The sequence below is a fragment of the Castor canadensis genome, chromosome 6, assembly GCF_047511655.1.
Source record: "Castor canadensis chromosome 6, mCasCan1.hap1v2, whole genome shotgun sequence".
Taxonomy (NCBI): Eukaryota; Metazoa; Chordata; class Mammalia; order Rodentia; family Castoridae; genus Castor; species Castor canadensis.
Genome location: NC_133391.1, coordinates 142,973,946 through 142,986,227, shown reverse-complemented (window position 1 = coordinate 142,986,227; position 12,282 = coordinate 142,973,946). Strand labels below are relative to the sequence as shown.

At 35.3% G+C, this 12,282-nt stretch overlaps 1 protein-coding gene across 1 annotated transcript in view; it reads right to left on the bottom strand.

Annotated features, from left to right (window-relative positions):
• The window catches only part of Dab2 (DAB adaptor protein 2), a 171,677-nt gene that overhangs the window by 137,814 nt on the left and 21,581 nt on the right, over window positions 1–12,282 (bottom strand). The window lies entirely within an intron of this gene.

The window sequence follows — 12,282 nt, the reverse complement described above, 5'->3', positions numbered from 1 at the left end:
ACTATAGCACATAAATAGAATCAAGAACAAAAAAAACACATGATCATCTCAATAGATGTAGAAAGAGCCCTTGACAAAATCCAACATCCTCCATGATAAAAATCCATGAAGTAACTAGTAATAAAAGGATTATAACTCAATATAATAAAGTCTATATACAACAAACCTATAGCAACATTATACTGAATGGGGAACTGAAAGCATTTCCCCTAAAATCAGAATGAATCAAAGGTGTATCCTCTCTCCACATGTATTCAATATAGTGCTTAAATTATTAACCAGAGCAATAGAGCAAGAGAAAGAAATAACAGGGATGCACATAGGAAAGGAAGAATTTCTCTACCCGAAAACTCTTACATCTAATGAACACTTAAAGCAAACTAGCAGAATACAAAATTAACATACAAAAATCGGTAGCTCTTCTATGCCCCAATAATGAACATTCTGAGACAGAGATGAGACATTCACATTAGCCTCAAAGAATAAAACAAACAAAAAACCTAGTAATAAACTTAACTATGAAGGTGAAAGACTTCTACAATGAAAACCATAAAATGCTGAAGAAAAAAATTGAGGAAGACTATAGAAGATGGATGTTCATGGATTGGCAGAAATAATATTGTTGGAAAACACATATAACCAAAAGCAATGTACAGATTCAATGCAATCCCCATCAAAGTTCCAGTGACATTCTTCACAGAAATAGAAAAAATCTTAACATTCATATGGAAGCACAAAAGACCCCAAATAACCAAAGCAATCCTGAGCAAAAAGGGTTATGATGCTGGAGGTATCATAACACCTGACTTTAAGTTATATTATAGATAGTAACAAAAACAGCATGGTACTGGAATAAAAACAGATATGAAGACCAATGGAATAGAATAATAGCAGAGCCATAAGTAAACCTTCACAGATACAGCAGTTAATTCTCAACAAAGGTGTTAAAAACATATGCTACAGAGGAGACAGCCTCTTTAACAAATGGTGCTGGGAAAACTGGATATTTGCATGCAAAAGACTGAAACTAGATTTTATCTCACCATATACAAAATCAATTCAAACTATATCAAAGAAAGACCTTAATGTAAGACTGAAAACTTTGAGACAACTAAATGAAAACATACAGAAAATAGTTCAAGATATAGGCATAAGCAACAACTTTCTGGATGGCTTAGGAAATTATAGCAAGAACTGACAAATGGAATTTCATCAAATTTAAAAGCTTCTGCACAGCAAAGGAGATAATTACCAGAGTGAAGAGAAAGACTACAGAATGGGAGAAAATCTTTCCCAACTATCCATCCCACAGGGGATTAATATCCAGAATATATAAAGAACTAAAAAAATTAAACCCCCAAAGAATAAGTAATCCTATCAGTAAATGGGCAAGTGAACTGAACAGACACTTTTCAAATGAAGTACAAATGGCCAATAAATATGAAAAAGTTCAACATCTTTAACAATGAAGAAAATACAAATTGAAACTATGCTGAGGTTCTACTTCATCACAGTCAGAATGGCTACCATCAAGAAAACAAAATACAACAAATGCTGGTGAGGATGTAGGGGAAAAGGAAGCCATACACATTGTTGGTGTGAATGTAAATCAGTGCAGCCACTATGGAAATCAATATGGAAGGTTCTCAAAAAACTAAAAACAGAACTAACATATGATGCAATTATACCATTCATGGTTCTATACTAGAAGGAGTTAAAGTCCATATGCAATAGACACCTGCACATCCATGTTTATTATAGCACTGTTCATAGTAGTCAAGTTCTGGATCAGTCAAAGTGTCCACCAATGGACAAACAGATAAAGAAAATATGGAATATAAACACAATAAAGTATTATTCAGTCATGAAGAAGAACAAAATCATGTGATTTCAGGAAAATGGGTGAAATTGGAGATAATTAAGTTAGGCCAAATAAGCATACTCAGAAAGACAGATATTGCATGTTTCCTCTCACATGCAGAATCTAGATAGGCAGACTATTTGGAAAGAGGACTAGAGTAGGGATAGGGAGAAGAGAAGGTCATGGGAGGTGAATATGATCAAAGTATGGATCATATAGATTTATGAAAATGTCACAATGAAACCCTTTAATTTGTACAATTAAAATAACATAAAAAGATACTACAAAAAAGATTCTTTTAGGAAAGAGTGCCACTCTTTTGAATGCATCTTGGATGTGCTGGTCCTTGAAATGTTATAATGCCTTCTTAACCTTCATTGCCAGATCTCGTTTGTCACCTGACCATGGATTGGGAGCCATCAAATCTTAATTCCCTGCCCTATCATGGGAGCTCCTGAGGCATAGCCCATCTTTGTTCCTACTCACTGGAACAGGGCAAGAGTTGGATTTTTTGTCTATAAAATAGAACCATTGTTGGGCCAATGAGTTATACTGGAAATTTGTCACTAGCTTGTTTGTTCTACTTCTAAAGTTGAAAATTTAGGTTTTAGAAGTGAAAAAAATTTCAAACCTATGTTAGGGATTAGCAATTCCTGGTGTACCAGAGCTGTAAAACAGTGAATGTTCATGTCAGCAGTGTGGACAATTCCCATCCATTTGCATTCCAATCCTCACTTTACCAGCAAAACATTTTTTTCTAGGCCTAGGCTCCATCTTTGACACTGCATGAAAGGCAAGCAAAAAACATAAACTCTGCTCTAAGAAACAGCATTATTGTCCTGTCAGAAGCTTGGCAAGATCTTTGCTTTGCCACTTGTCTCAAAAACTGACAGTAGGGCATAAACTGTTCTTTGGAATTTCTTGACCAAACCCACAAATGCTATGTGATTATGATTTCTCACGTGTAGCTTCTTGTACTTCACCAGGTATAGAATCAGGTTATGTACTCAGGTCTCTTTGAAGGACACTGGGAGACTTGAGTGGTATAAAGTTTAAAAGACTCCAAAGAGCTTTGCTCATAGAACTCATTTAATAAAATTTATTTCCTTTCTCTTTTTTCCTATATCTGCACTTTAAGGTGGGTATGCTTGTTCCAAACATTACTGCCTGCCATCTATACACCTGTAAGAGATTGGCAAAGTCTAATGCCTGATGGTAGATGCTCATGACTGATGTGGAACATCTTAAATTTCTGTGTCACTCTGTTCACTGTAAAGCATTAGCTCTTGACCAGCCTCCTTTGAGGAATCACATCGCCAATTGAGCCTTAAATTATATCAACTGTTGTTCTTAAAAAGTAGAATTCTACCAAGCATGGTGGTACATACATGTAATCCCAGCGCTCAGCAGGCTGAGGCAGGAGGTTTCAAAGTCTAAGGCCAGTCTGGGCTACATAGCAAGACCCTGTCTTGTAACAAACAAAACAAAACAAAAAGTAGGTTTCTTAGTTTGGAAATAAATTTTTGAGGATCCCAGTTTTGAAATATCCATGCTCTTTTTTTAAGCAGGTATAGTGCCCTTTGGCTGTAACCTTCTGGGAGAGGTTATTATGTGATTGACATAGCTTATTAAAAATCAGTGAGTCTAGGAGTTTATTCACAGCCTGAGAATGGAGATCTGTTCTCATGTGTATCTTAAATTCCTCTAAATCTTCAAAACACGGCACAACAAGTTTAGTATTTAGTTTTTCAAATTTTAGGACTACAAAAATATAAAAATGTATTGAAGCTGTTGGAAGTTTGTATCAGTACAAACAAGGTAAGTGCTCAATAAAGTGTACTCATAATGACTGAATGAACATCTAAATTTATTTTTCCTCCATAAAAATCCAATCTCCTTCATACACAGCAAACATACTTATTCCTGGATATTTATGTATAGGAAGAATAGAAGACATGGATTAGATAATTTAAATTTTAGTTAGAAAACTATCTTTTTTTTTAATCTAAGTGATTTTTTGATCAAAGTGGCATGCTTGTTTGAAGTTGATTTTCTATGATTAGGACTAGTAAACTTCAATGACCTGCTCCAACCCTGACATTTCATAATTCTATGAAACTCCTCACTTTTATTTAAAATGGTACATAAGTGTTTTTGCTGTCTAATGTTCCTTATTTTATAGAAATGTATAGAAGTTATTCATAAGGATATGTATATCATTGTTCATTATATTAGAAAGCAACATTCCTCCCCATAGATCATGATATCCTTTTGTGGGTAAGACACTAAAAGCAGAAAACTCATCAGTAACTCAGCATAACTGTTTGGTAGACACGGGAAATCGAGCATGAAATTCTAACTAAAGAAGCGTTTTATGATTTCTGCCCTACTGACAAGTTTTTGAGCATATTCATTGTTCTAGGTTTTTAAAAACTATGTCTGTGTGTTTTCTAGCCAATAATAAAATATTAAATACAAACTATGATTTTTTAAATATATAACAAATTGTAGAACATGGGCTCCTACCAATCAGAACATATGCCTGCCAGAAAGAATTTCTACCTTGGACATAAGCCTTAAAAAACTAAACCAAACCAAAGAAAATACAAGTTAAAAGTACTCCCTGCCCTCATCATCAAGTGAGAATAATTCCCTTAAAATACAAATATCTTGATCTTCAGTTTAAAGAAGAAGCATTGAGATAGGGAAATTTATATCGGACCTGGATCTCCCTTCTTTTCCATCTTTTACTCCTGACTGCCCATTCACGCAGGCCTTCTTTCCATACCTTGGACTCAGCATTGCCTGTGTCCTCTGTCCTGAATCCTCCTCCTGGATCTTGAGCAATAGCTTCTGGTCCATCATCCATTCTCAGGGGAGCATCGTGTTGCTTCCATGAGCAGGCTCACTCTGGCCACCTTCTTGTCTTTAACCCAGCACCTAACTCTGTCTCTGTTTCATTTTCCTTACAGTATTTAGTGATAGTTGAACTTTTAGAATTTGTATTTAGTACTTATTTCTTTTCTGTCCACTCCACTAAGTTCTCCAATGATCAGGGAATTTATTGATGCCTGGCCAATAAAGCACTGGTTAGGAGTTCAATAATAATCATATTAACAATAACCATAAACCTCATAATTTTATGGCCACCTACTACATGTCAGACTCTACATAGATTATTCCCCTTAATCTCTTCTTTTTTTATTTTATTCTTTTTTGAAATGGGGGTCTCACTAAGTAGCCTAGGTTGGCCTGGAACTTAGCATTATTCTCCTGCCAGGGTCTTGCTCGTTGCCTGGGGATGCCTTGGACTGCAATCCCCCTACTTACGTCTCCTGCAGAGCTGAGATTATAGGTGAATGGCACCATGCCCAGCAACCGTGAGCAGTAACTGTTACCATTTTATCCCAGTTCCCTTCACTTCTTCCCTAATAAACTATATCTATAAGGAAATATGTTACCGTGGTTACTCTTTTCTTACCAGGAATAATAATTTTAAAATGCATCATTTTTAAACACTTAGATTACTATATATAATATTATCTTTTAATAGATATTGGAACAAGAAAAATATTAGATACAGAAATATAAGTAAGATTTTTGACAAAACAGTGGTTTGTATGAAAGTAATTCAAAAGCCAATAAACTGATAGAAAAATATTTAGGAAAAAAAAAGATTTGGTGCCTGTAGACAATCAAGGTGTTAGTTTTCAGCTTTTGAGATATTTTCTAAGATTACCTAATTTTTCTATTGGTTTCTAAAAAACACAAAATAAGTTTTAATACCAGATCTACTGAATCAGGATCCTGGAGCAGGAATGGAAAAGGAAGAGACATCCCAGGTAAATCTGACATTTAAGCCAATTTGGGAAGCACTATCATAAAGAATGCTTACTCATATGAGTCATACAGTACTCACAGAGATGGTGATATTTATATGACTTATACAATATGAACAAAGATGGTGAAATTAAGGCAAGGAAGACTTTATGGTATTCCTTGCCTGGACACAGCAAGATTAAAACTTTTTGTGTAACTACTGTTATATTTCCATTGCTTTCTGTATATATTTTTAAGATCTGAATTCAACAATTTTGGATGAAAGTTTTAAAAGTTCAAATATTTAACAAGTCTTACTGTTGAGTTTTTCGGAGGTTAATTTATTGACTCCAGGGGCTTGTTTCTTTCTTTTACTTAAATGTGCACACACTCACAGAGTTCCATGGCAGCAAAGAAATCCTCACATTCCAAATATGTCTTAGTGAAGCATGATGGTTAGGAATTCTCAATATTTTAACATTACTTAGAGCACCCGTAGGTAGGTTACCCTGGCCCCATTCCCAGAATTTAACAGTAGGGGCCTTGTGAAATGCTAAACGATGTGTATAACAGTATTTAGGCTCTCCAAGAGCCAATCCGTCAAAACATTTGCTGCTTTGAAAATGTGTTCTTCAAAAAAATGGGCATATGGAACTTATTACTCTGCTTGGTGGAGTTCAAGCAGCAGGGTCCAAAATAAGCATGGAAAGCTTTTGAGGACACAAACCTACCTAAAGGTAACAGGGTCTCTAAAATTGTCCTTCACTGACCCAAGTGGTGTGGAACTCTCTTGGGAAACAGCAGAGTTCTGAATACTCTCCTGGAATCCAAGGGTTAGAATAGCACAAAAACTAGGTAGAAACATTGCAAAAGTAGAAAGTAAGCTTTAAATGGAGAGTGTGTAAAATATGTGACCTGTTTTAGTAAATGATCCCATACACTTGGTATCTCTATCAGCTATTTCTAGCATAGGCCTTGGCCCAAACTGTTTATCTAATATTTGTGAATAATAAATCAGTGCTTTTTTATTGCTCTATATTTAAGTGGAGATTATAATGCATACTACATATCTTGGAAATGTGATGGATGAGAAAGAAATTAAATTCTTTAGGCACCATGGAAAAGAAAGTAGTATTTTTCACAAAGAAGAAAAGAATCAGGACAGTGATTCTCTTGCACTTATTTTTTCTCTCCTGGGTGATACCTATGTCACCGATATTTAACAGGGTAGATTTAAAAAAACTTACATGTCCTTATTTAATCAAAACATTGAAATATCAAAGGAAGCTAATTGTGGAATCTACAGAGAATTGATATACTTTTCTTTGCTGCAGTAGTTATTAAAAGAACAGCATTTTCATTAGTGCAAAGAAAGGAAATGCTATTGTCAGTCATTGCAGACAAGAGCAGAACTTAGTTTTTGAAGCTAAAAAGCTTTAAACTCCTTTCTGTGCCTTATTATGCATAACTGAAATTCTTCACAGTTAGAAAAGTGTAAATGTCTCTTGATTGCATCAATATGTACTTGTAACTGTGATGTGTGGTCAGGTCTGGGAGGAAACTGTACAGCTACATTCACACTTGCTTTGAAAGACTAAAAGAAAATCTACAAAGTATGCTTTTTACTTTTTTTTTTTGGTAAAATCCATGCAGGACTGTTACTTCTAACTTCTTTAGAATATAAGGTGGATTCATTTGCCTTGCTGTAAAATCTCCCTTGCTTGAAATTTCCAGAAAATTATGGGTACTCCTTTCCTAGAACAGCTGATAGTCAATAGCATTTTGTGGATCATGCTTTGATGGTTTAGAATCTCACAATTGATGCTCACTTTTGTTCATTACCTTACTTTTCATTATTTCATGATTTGTCTTTTGTAATTTATTACTGCTTCCTTTGGGGATTTTTTTTCCTAGAAAAATGACAGGAATGAGCCACATAAGTCCATAAGAGAAGCTATAAAATAAACATTATACCATGTGTGGGGTAGAAAAAAATAACTGCAAATGGCTGTTCTCACTTTCTGGCATCTACACACATGGCCATCTGTCTGCGAGCTGTTTGACTTGGCTCTTTTCCAGCATTTATGTAACTAGCCAATTGAAAGGAAATGACATCACTAAGTTTCCTGAAGACTATGACTGGAGCCACAAAAAAAGTTGGAAACAAATCGCTAAGTAAAGAGAAAGATATTTTTCAAATGTCTCTTCTACTTTTTTTCTTTCTCTTAGCATTTCTAACATTTTTTCCTTCCTCTGTATATTCTGTGTTAATACCTCTCAATACTTTTTACTATCTACTTTGGGGATTTTCCCTTTTGAATTGTGGGGTAGTACAAAGAAAATGATGATTTTCTTGGGTTTATACAATATAGAATATGTTGAAAAGCAGAGTTTTCTGATCTACTTCACATCCAAGTGGGGACTTGACTGAATTCTTCACTCAAGGGACAACTGATCTTAAATCTGTAGCCTTAGGCCTTGAAAAGAATTAAAATAATTCTGCCAAGACCTAAATCATTCTGCAACTAGGAGACTGCTTTCAACTATCCTTTTCAGCTCAACCCATGGAGCATGACTGAGCGATGAGGAACATCAGGGAAATATATTTGCTGGCTATACGAAGAATTCAAAGCTAGGAAGGACAGAGGTTTTCATAGCATACTTTATAGATTCTCTCATCCCTAAGTATCTTTGTAGTTTGTACTATTGGACCAACAAGCCCTTTTATCTGATTCCAAAGTTAAAACATCTCTCAAAGAAGGCTAGAAGCTATTTTTTATTGTTGTTGTTGTTGTTTGGTTTTTGTTTATTTGTTTTTATTAGGATGTATTAATTATGGGGGCATTCGTGGTGACAATTCTGATTAGACTTATATTGTACATTATTTACATTGCCCCCATCGTCTTTCCCCCTCAAATCTCTCACACCACTTAAAGCAATTGCAAGAGGTTTCTTAGTTCTGTTACATATAGGTATATGAAAGCCATCTGCCATATACTGTCACCTTAATCTCTTCCTTCACCCTCTTCCCTCCCACTAGTACCCCCCCACACTGTACCTATTTAACATTATTAATATTTAAGTTGATGTTCAAAGAGGTGTCTCAATGTATGCCCACTCTGCGTGTACTTTACTTTGATCTGTTCAAACCCTTAAGGTCCACAATTGTGTGGAAAAAGAATTAGTGTTACAGGAAATTAAGTGTACCTGCTATTCAAACTTTCTCAGAAGTTCAGGGAAAATAAAAGGTCCATCTAAGCAGGAATTGAAACCCCTACGTTAAAAACATCTTGGAATTTTCAAATGCCTTCATATGATTCCAATCTACTTATGGCATCCTACACTACCCAAATGTTTTGGCAGCATTACAGTCCAGTACTGAATCAGTGTTCTTCCAAGTCTAATGAGCACATCATTTGGAATGGTTGCAGTTATCTCCTCCTCCTCAGTTTCCTTTTCCTTTTCTTTTCCACCATCATTATCATGGGTAGTAGACACTGTTGATGCTCCACCAGACTTTCTATGGTAGCTGGTACACTGGTTCCTCAGATATTTGAGTCATTCTGGAAGGTTAGCCTTCTCAGATGCAATTTACCTGCTGCTGGAGAGGTTATAGGGCCACTATTTCCTCCATCCTCCTGAAGGACTACAGAGTGACTGCTGTGGGAACACAAAAGCCTGGCCATATGCCCTCATGGTGAAACAACTCTGTGGCTCCTATGTACCAGCCAAGGCTACACTTTACCTGAGATGACAACCTTCCTTGGTTCTTCTCCCTCATTGTCTGGCTTAATCGTCTTCTTTTCAATTTTTCTAAAAGATTACTCCCTTTAGGACTAATTTCATCTACCTATTTCTATATCTATCTACCTACCTACTTATGCTCTTGTTTTATTCATGTATATTCATTTATAAATTAGGAATTGCTGCATATAAAACCTGTGGGTGTAGAGGGCAAAAGGAGAAGCCCATTACAAATTGTTTAAAAAGGGAGGGGGAAGGAAGTTAAGAAAGAATAGAGGGACCAATTTTAGTTAAGATACATTATTTGCATGTATGGAAATATCACAATGAAATCCCTTTGTATAATTAATATACACTAAAAATTAATATTTTGTATTTTATTCCTGAATACCATGTACATTTTTATGTTCAGTTCAGTGGTGATCCTACAAAGTGCTAATATCCAGCTTTCAGCAAAATTTCCTTAAAAAACTTTTATTTTCAGGGCTGGAGGCATGGCTTAAGTTGTACAGCACCTGCCCAGCAAGTGCAAGGCCCTGTGTTCAAACCCCAATACCACAAAAAAAAAAAAAAAAAAAAAACTCTGATTTTCAATGTTGGCACAATACTAAATTCTATAGATTGACTATACCATCACCATAACATAGGTGTTGCCAATCTTTGGCTGTTTAGAATACCACTGTAGTAAATAATATTCTTGTACATAAATCTTGGTGTTCAATTTAGATTTACATTTAAGGGCTACATTTATAGGAGTAGTAGGTTTGGGTCAAATATATGAAAATTTCAAATATGTTGCCGACTTATGTTCCAATTTTTCCCAACATAGTGCCAATTATTTTCCAAAATGGATGTGCCAATATGTAATTTTGTAATAGCAATATCAGCTTACATCATTACCAATATTCCATATTCTTATTATTTAAGTATTTTAGCAAATTTTAGAGTTAACATTGTATTTCTTTTTAAATATTTTAAAAACTGTGTGTTGTTTCTCTTTCTTCTAAACATGAAACATTTGTTGTTAACTTTAAAATAAGCTTGTTCTTATTTGGTTGTTTCTTTCTAATAATTCCTTATGTAGGCCCAGGAAAAGACACTCTAAAGAAACCCTAGGTTTCAAGAACATGGAAACAGAAGTGTTGGAGGAGGAGGGAAGAAAAGGCAATCAGTTAACTTATTGTTTTGGATGCATGAGCCAAAACAATAGAGTTGAATTCCTTCCCTCAGAGAGAGTAAGTTGATTCTATTCTAGTTGAATTGTCTTGATATGTTGACATACCATATAACAAACACAAATACTGTATTCTTTTGTCTTAGGGACATTTCACCCCCCAAATGAACATTACCACCCAGCTGAGTGATCCAAGAATTGTGCATAATTTAATATTAGTAGGATTTGCAACAATAAAATCATAGAAGTCAATATGGTATAAAAACAAACTCAACATAGTGCAAAAGAATCATGTGACAAAAAGGAGCCTGAGATAATGACTGAAAAACAGCAAGGGGGACTCGGGAAATGTGGAAGGAAGGATGGGGAGAGATGTGTATGATCAGCTATGGAGGTCAGGACAGCAGGGAATGAGCTTCAGCTTTTCCCCATATCTCCCAAACTGTCTTTAATGGGATTAGTCTGTTATGTTCTTTATTGTATTGCAATAATGCACCAAATGATAGGGTAAGGATATGGTGTAATGGTTTAATTCACTTACCTAATATGTATGTTATTATAAATGATCCAAAATTCTGTATTTGTTTGACTTATAAAAGTGAGTACATTTTACACATGTGTGTTTGTGGATACATGATAAGGATGCCTGTGTTGTTCTTTCAATAAAAAATATCATTTAAAATTTTTAATTACTAATAGGTTTCGTCAACAACAAGGTGACTAGAAGAACAGAGGGAATAGTGGAAGAGAAAGAAATAGGAGAGGGGATTCCCCCAATGATTGGGGAGGAGTGAAAAAGCAGAGAGCTCACTCCCTCCAGATAGCATCTGGAAGAACTCCACTGGCCTGAGCTTTGAAATGAAGCAGGGATGTGGGTGAACAGCTCATTTTCAAGGGCTGCTTTGACAGCCAAGCTCCTCTGTGCTGATTTTCTCCAAATGATGCATATTCTTGATTTACTTCTTTGTCTCCCCTTTAAGCATAGTGCTGCTGTACATTTTTTATTGGCATATATTAAATTATAGATAGTAAAAGTCTTCCATCATGACATTTCTATATATGCACATAATACAATTTAATAAAATTCATTCCCCTTTCACCTCCCTAGTATCCTCCTTGTGCTTTTATGACTTGTTTCCCCCTAACTTGCACAGATGAGAGAAAACCTGATGCTGAAACTGCTACCTTGTCATAGCGTCTTGACGCTCATAAATGCTACCGAATGTGCATTTCGCCCCCAACTTTAGCGAAATATAACGTATATATTCACACACAGAATAAAATCTGATCCTTCTCTATCCCATCTCCATCTCGAAACTCAGCTGACTGAATTTTACTTGCAAAAAACTGCTAATTCAATCAAGTAAGTTGGTATTTTACTAAATTGTGCCATTTTAAAGGGGTTACTCTGCTATCCTGTAGAGTTATTTTTCCCTGTCCATGGTTTTTGCCTTTTCTTGCTACCTATGAGTTAAAATATGAACTCCACAAAACATTTAACATCCTGAATAATCTTTGCTGTGTCAGGTTGTTAAGTTTTTATGTTTTCTAACTTTGCAACTTAGAGATTTAATTCATGACACGTGAACATGGTGCTGATGTTTAACAAGTATGCATGATGATTTATCAATTTCCTAAAATTTACTTTTTACAGATTGAATTTTTTATGTCGGGGGGGGATCTC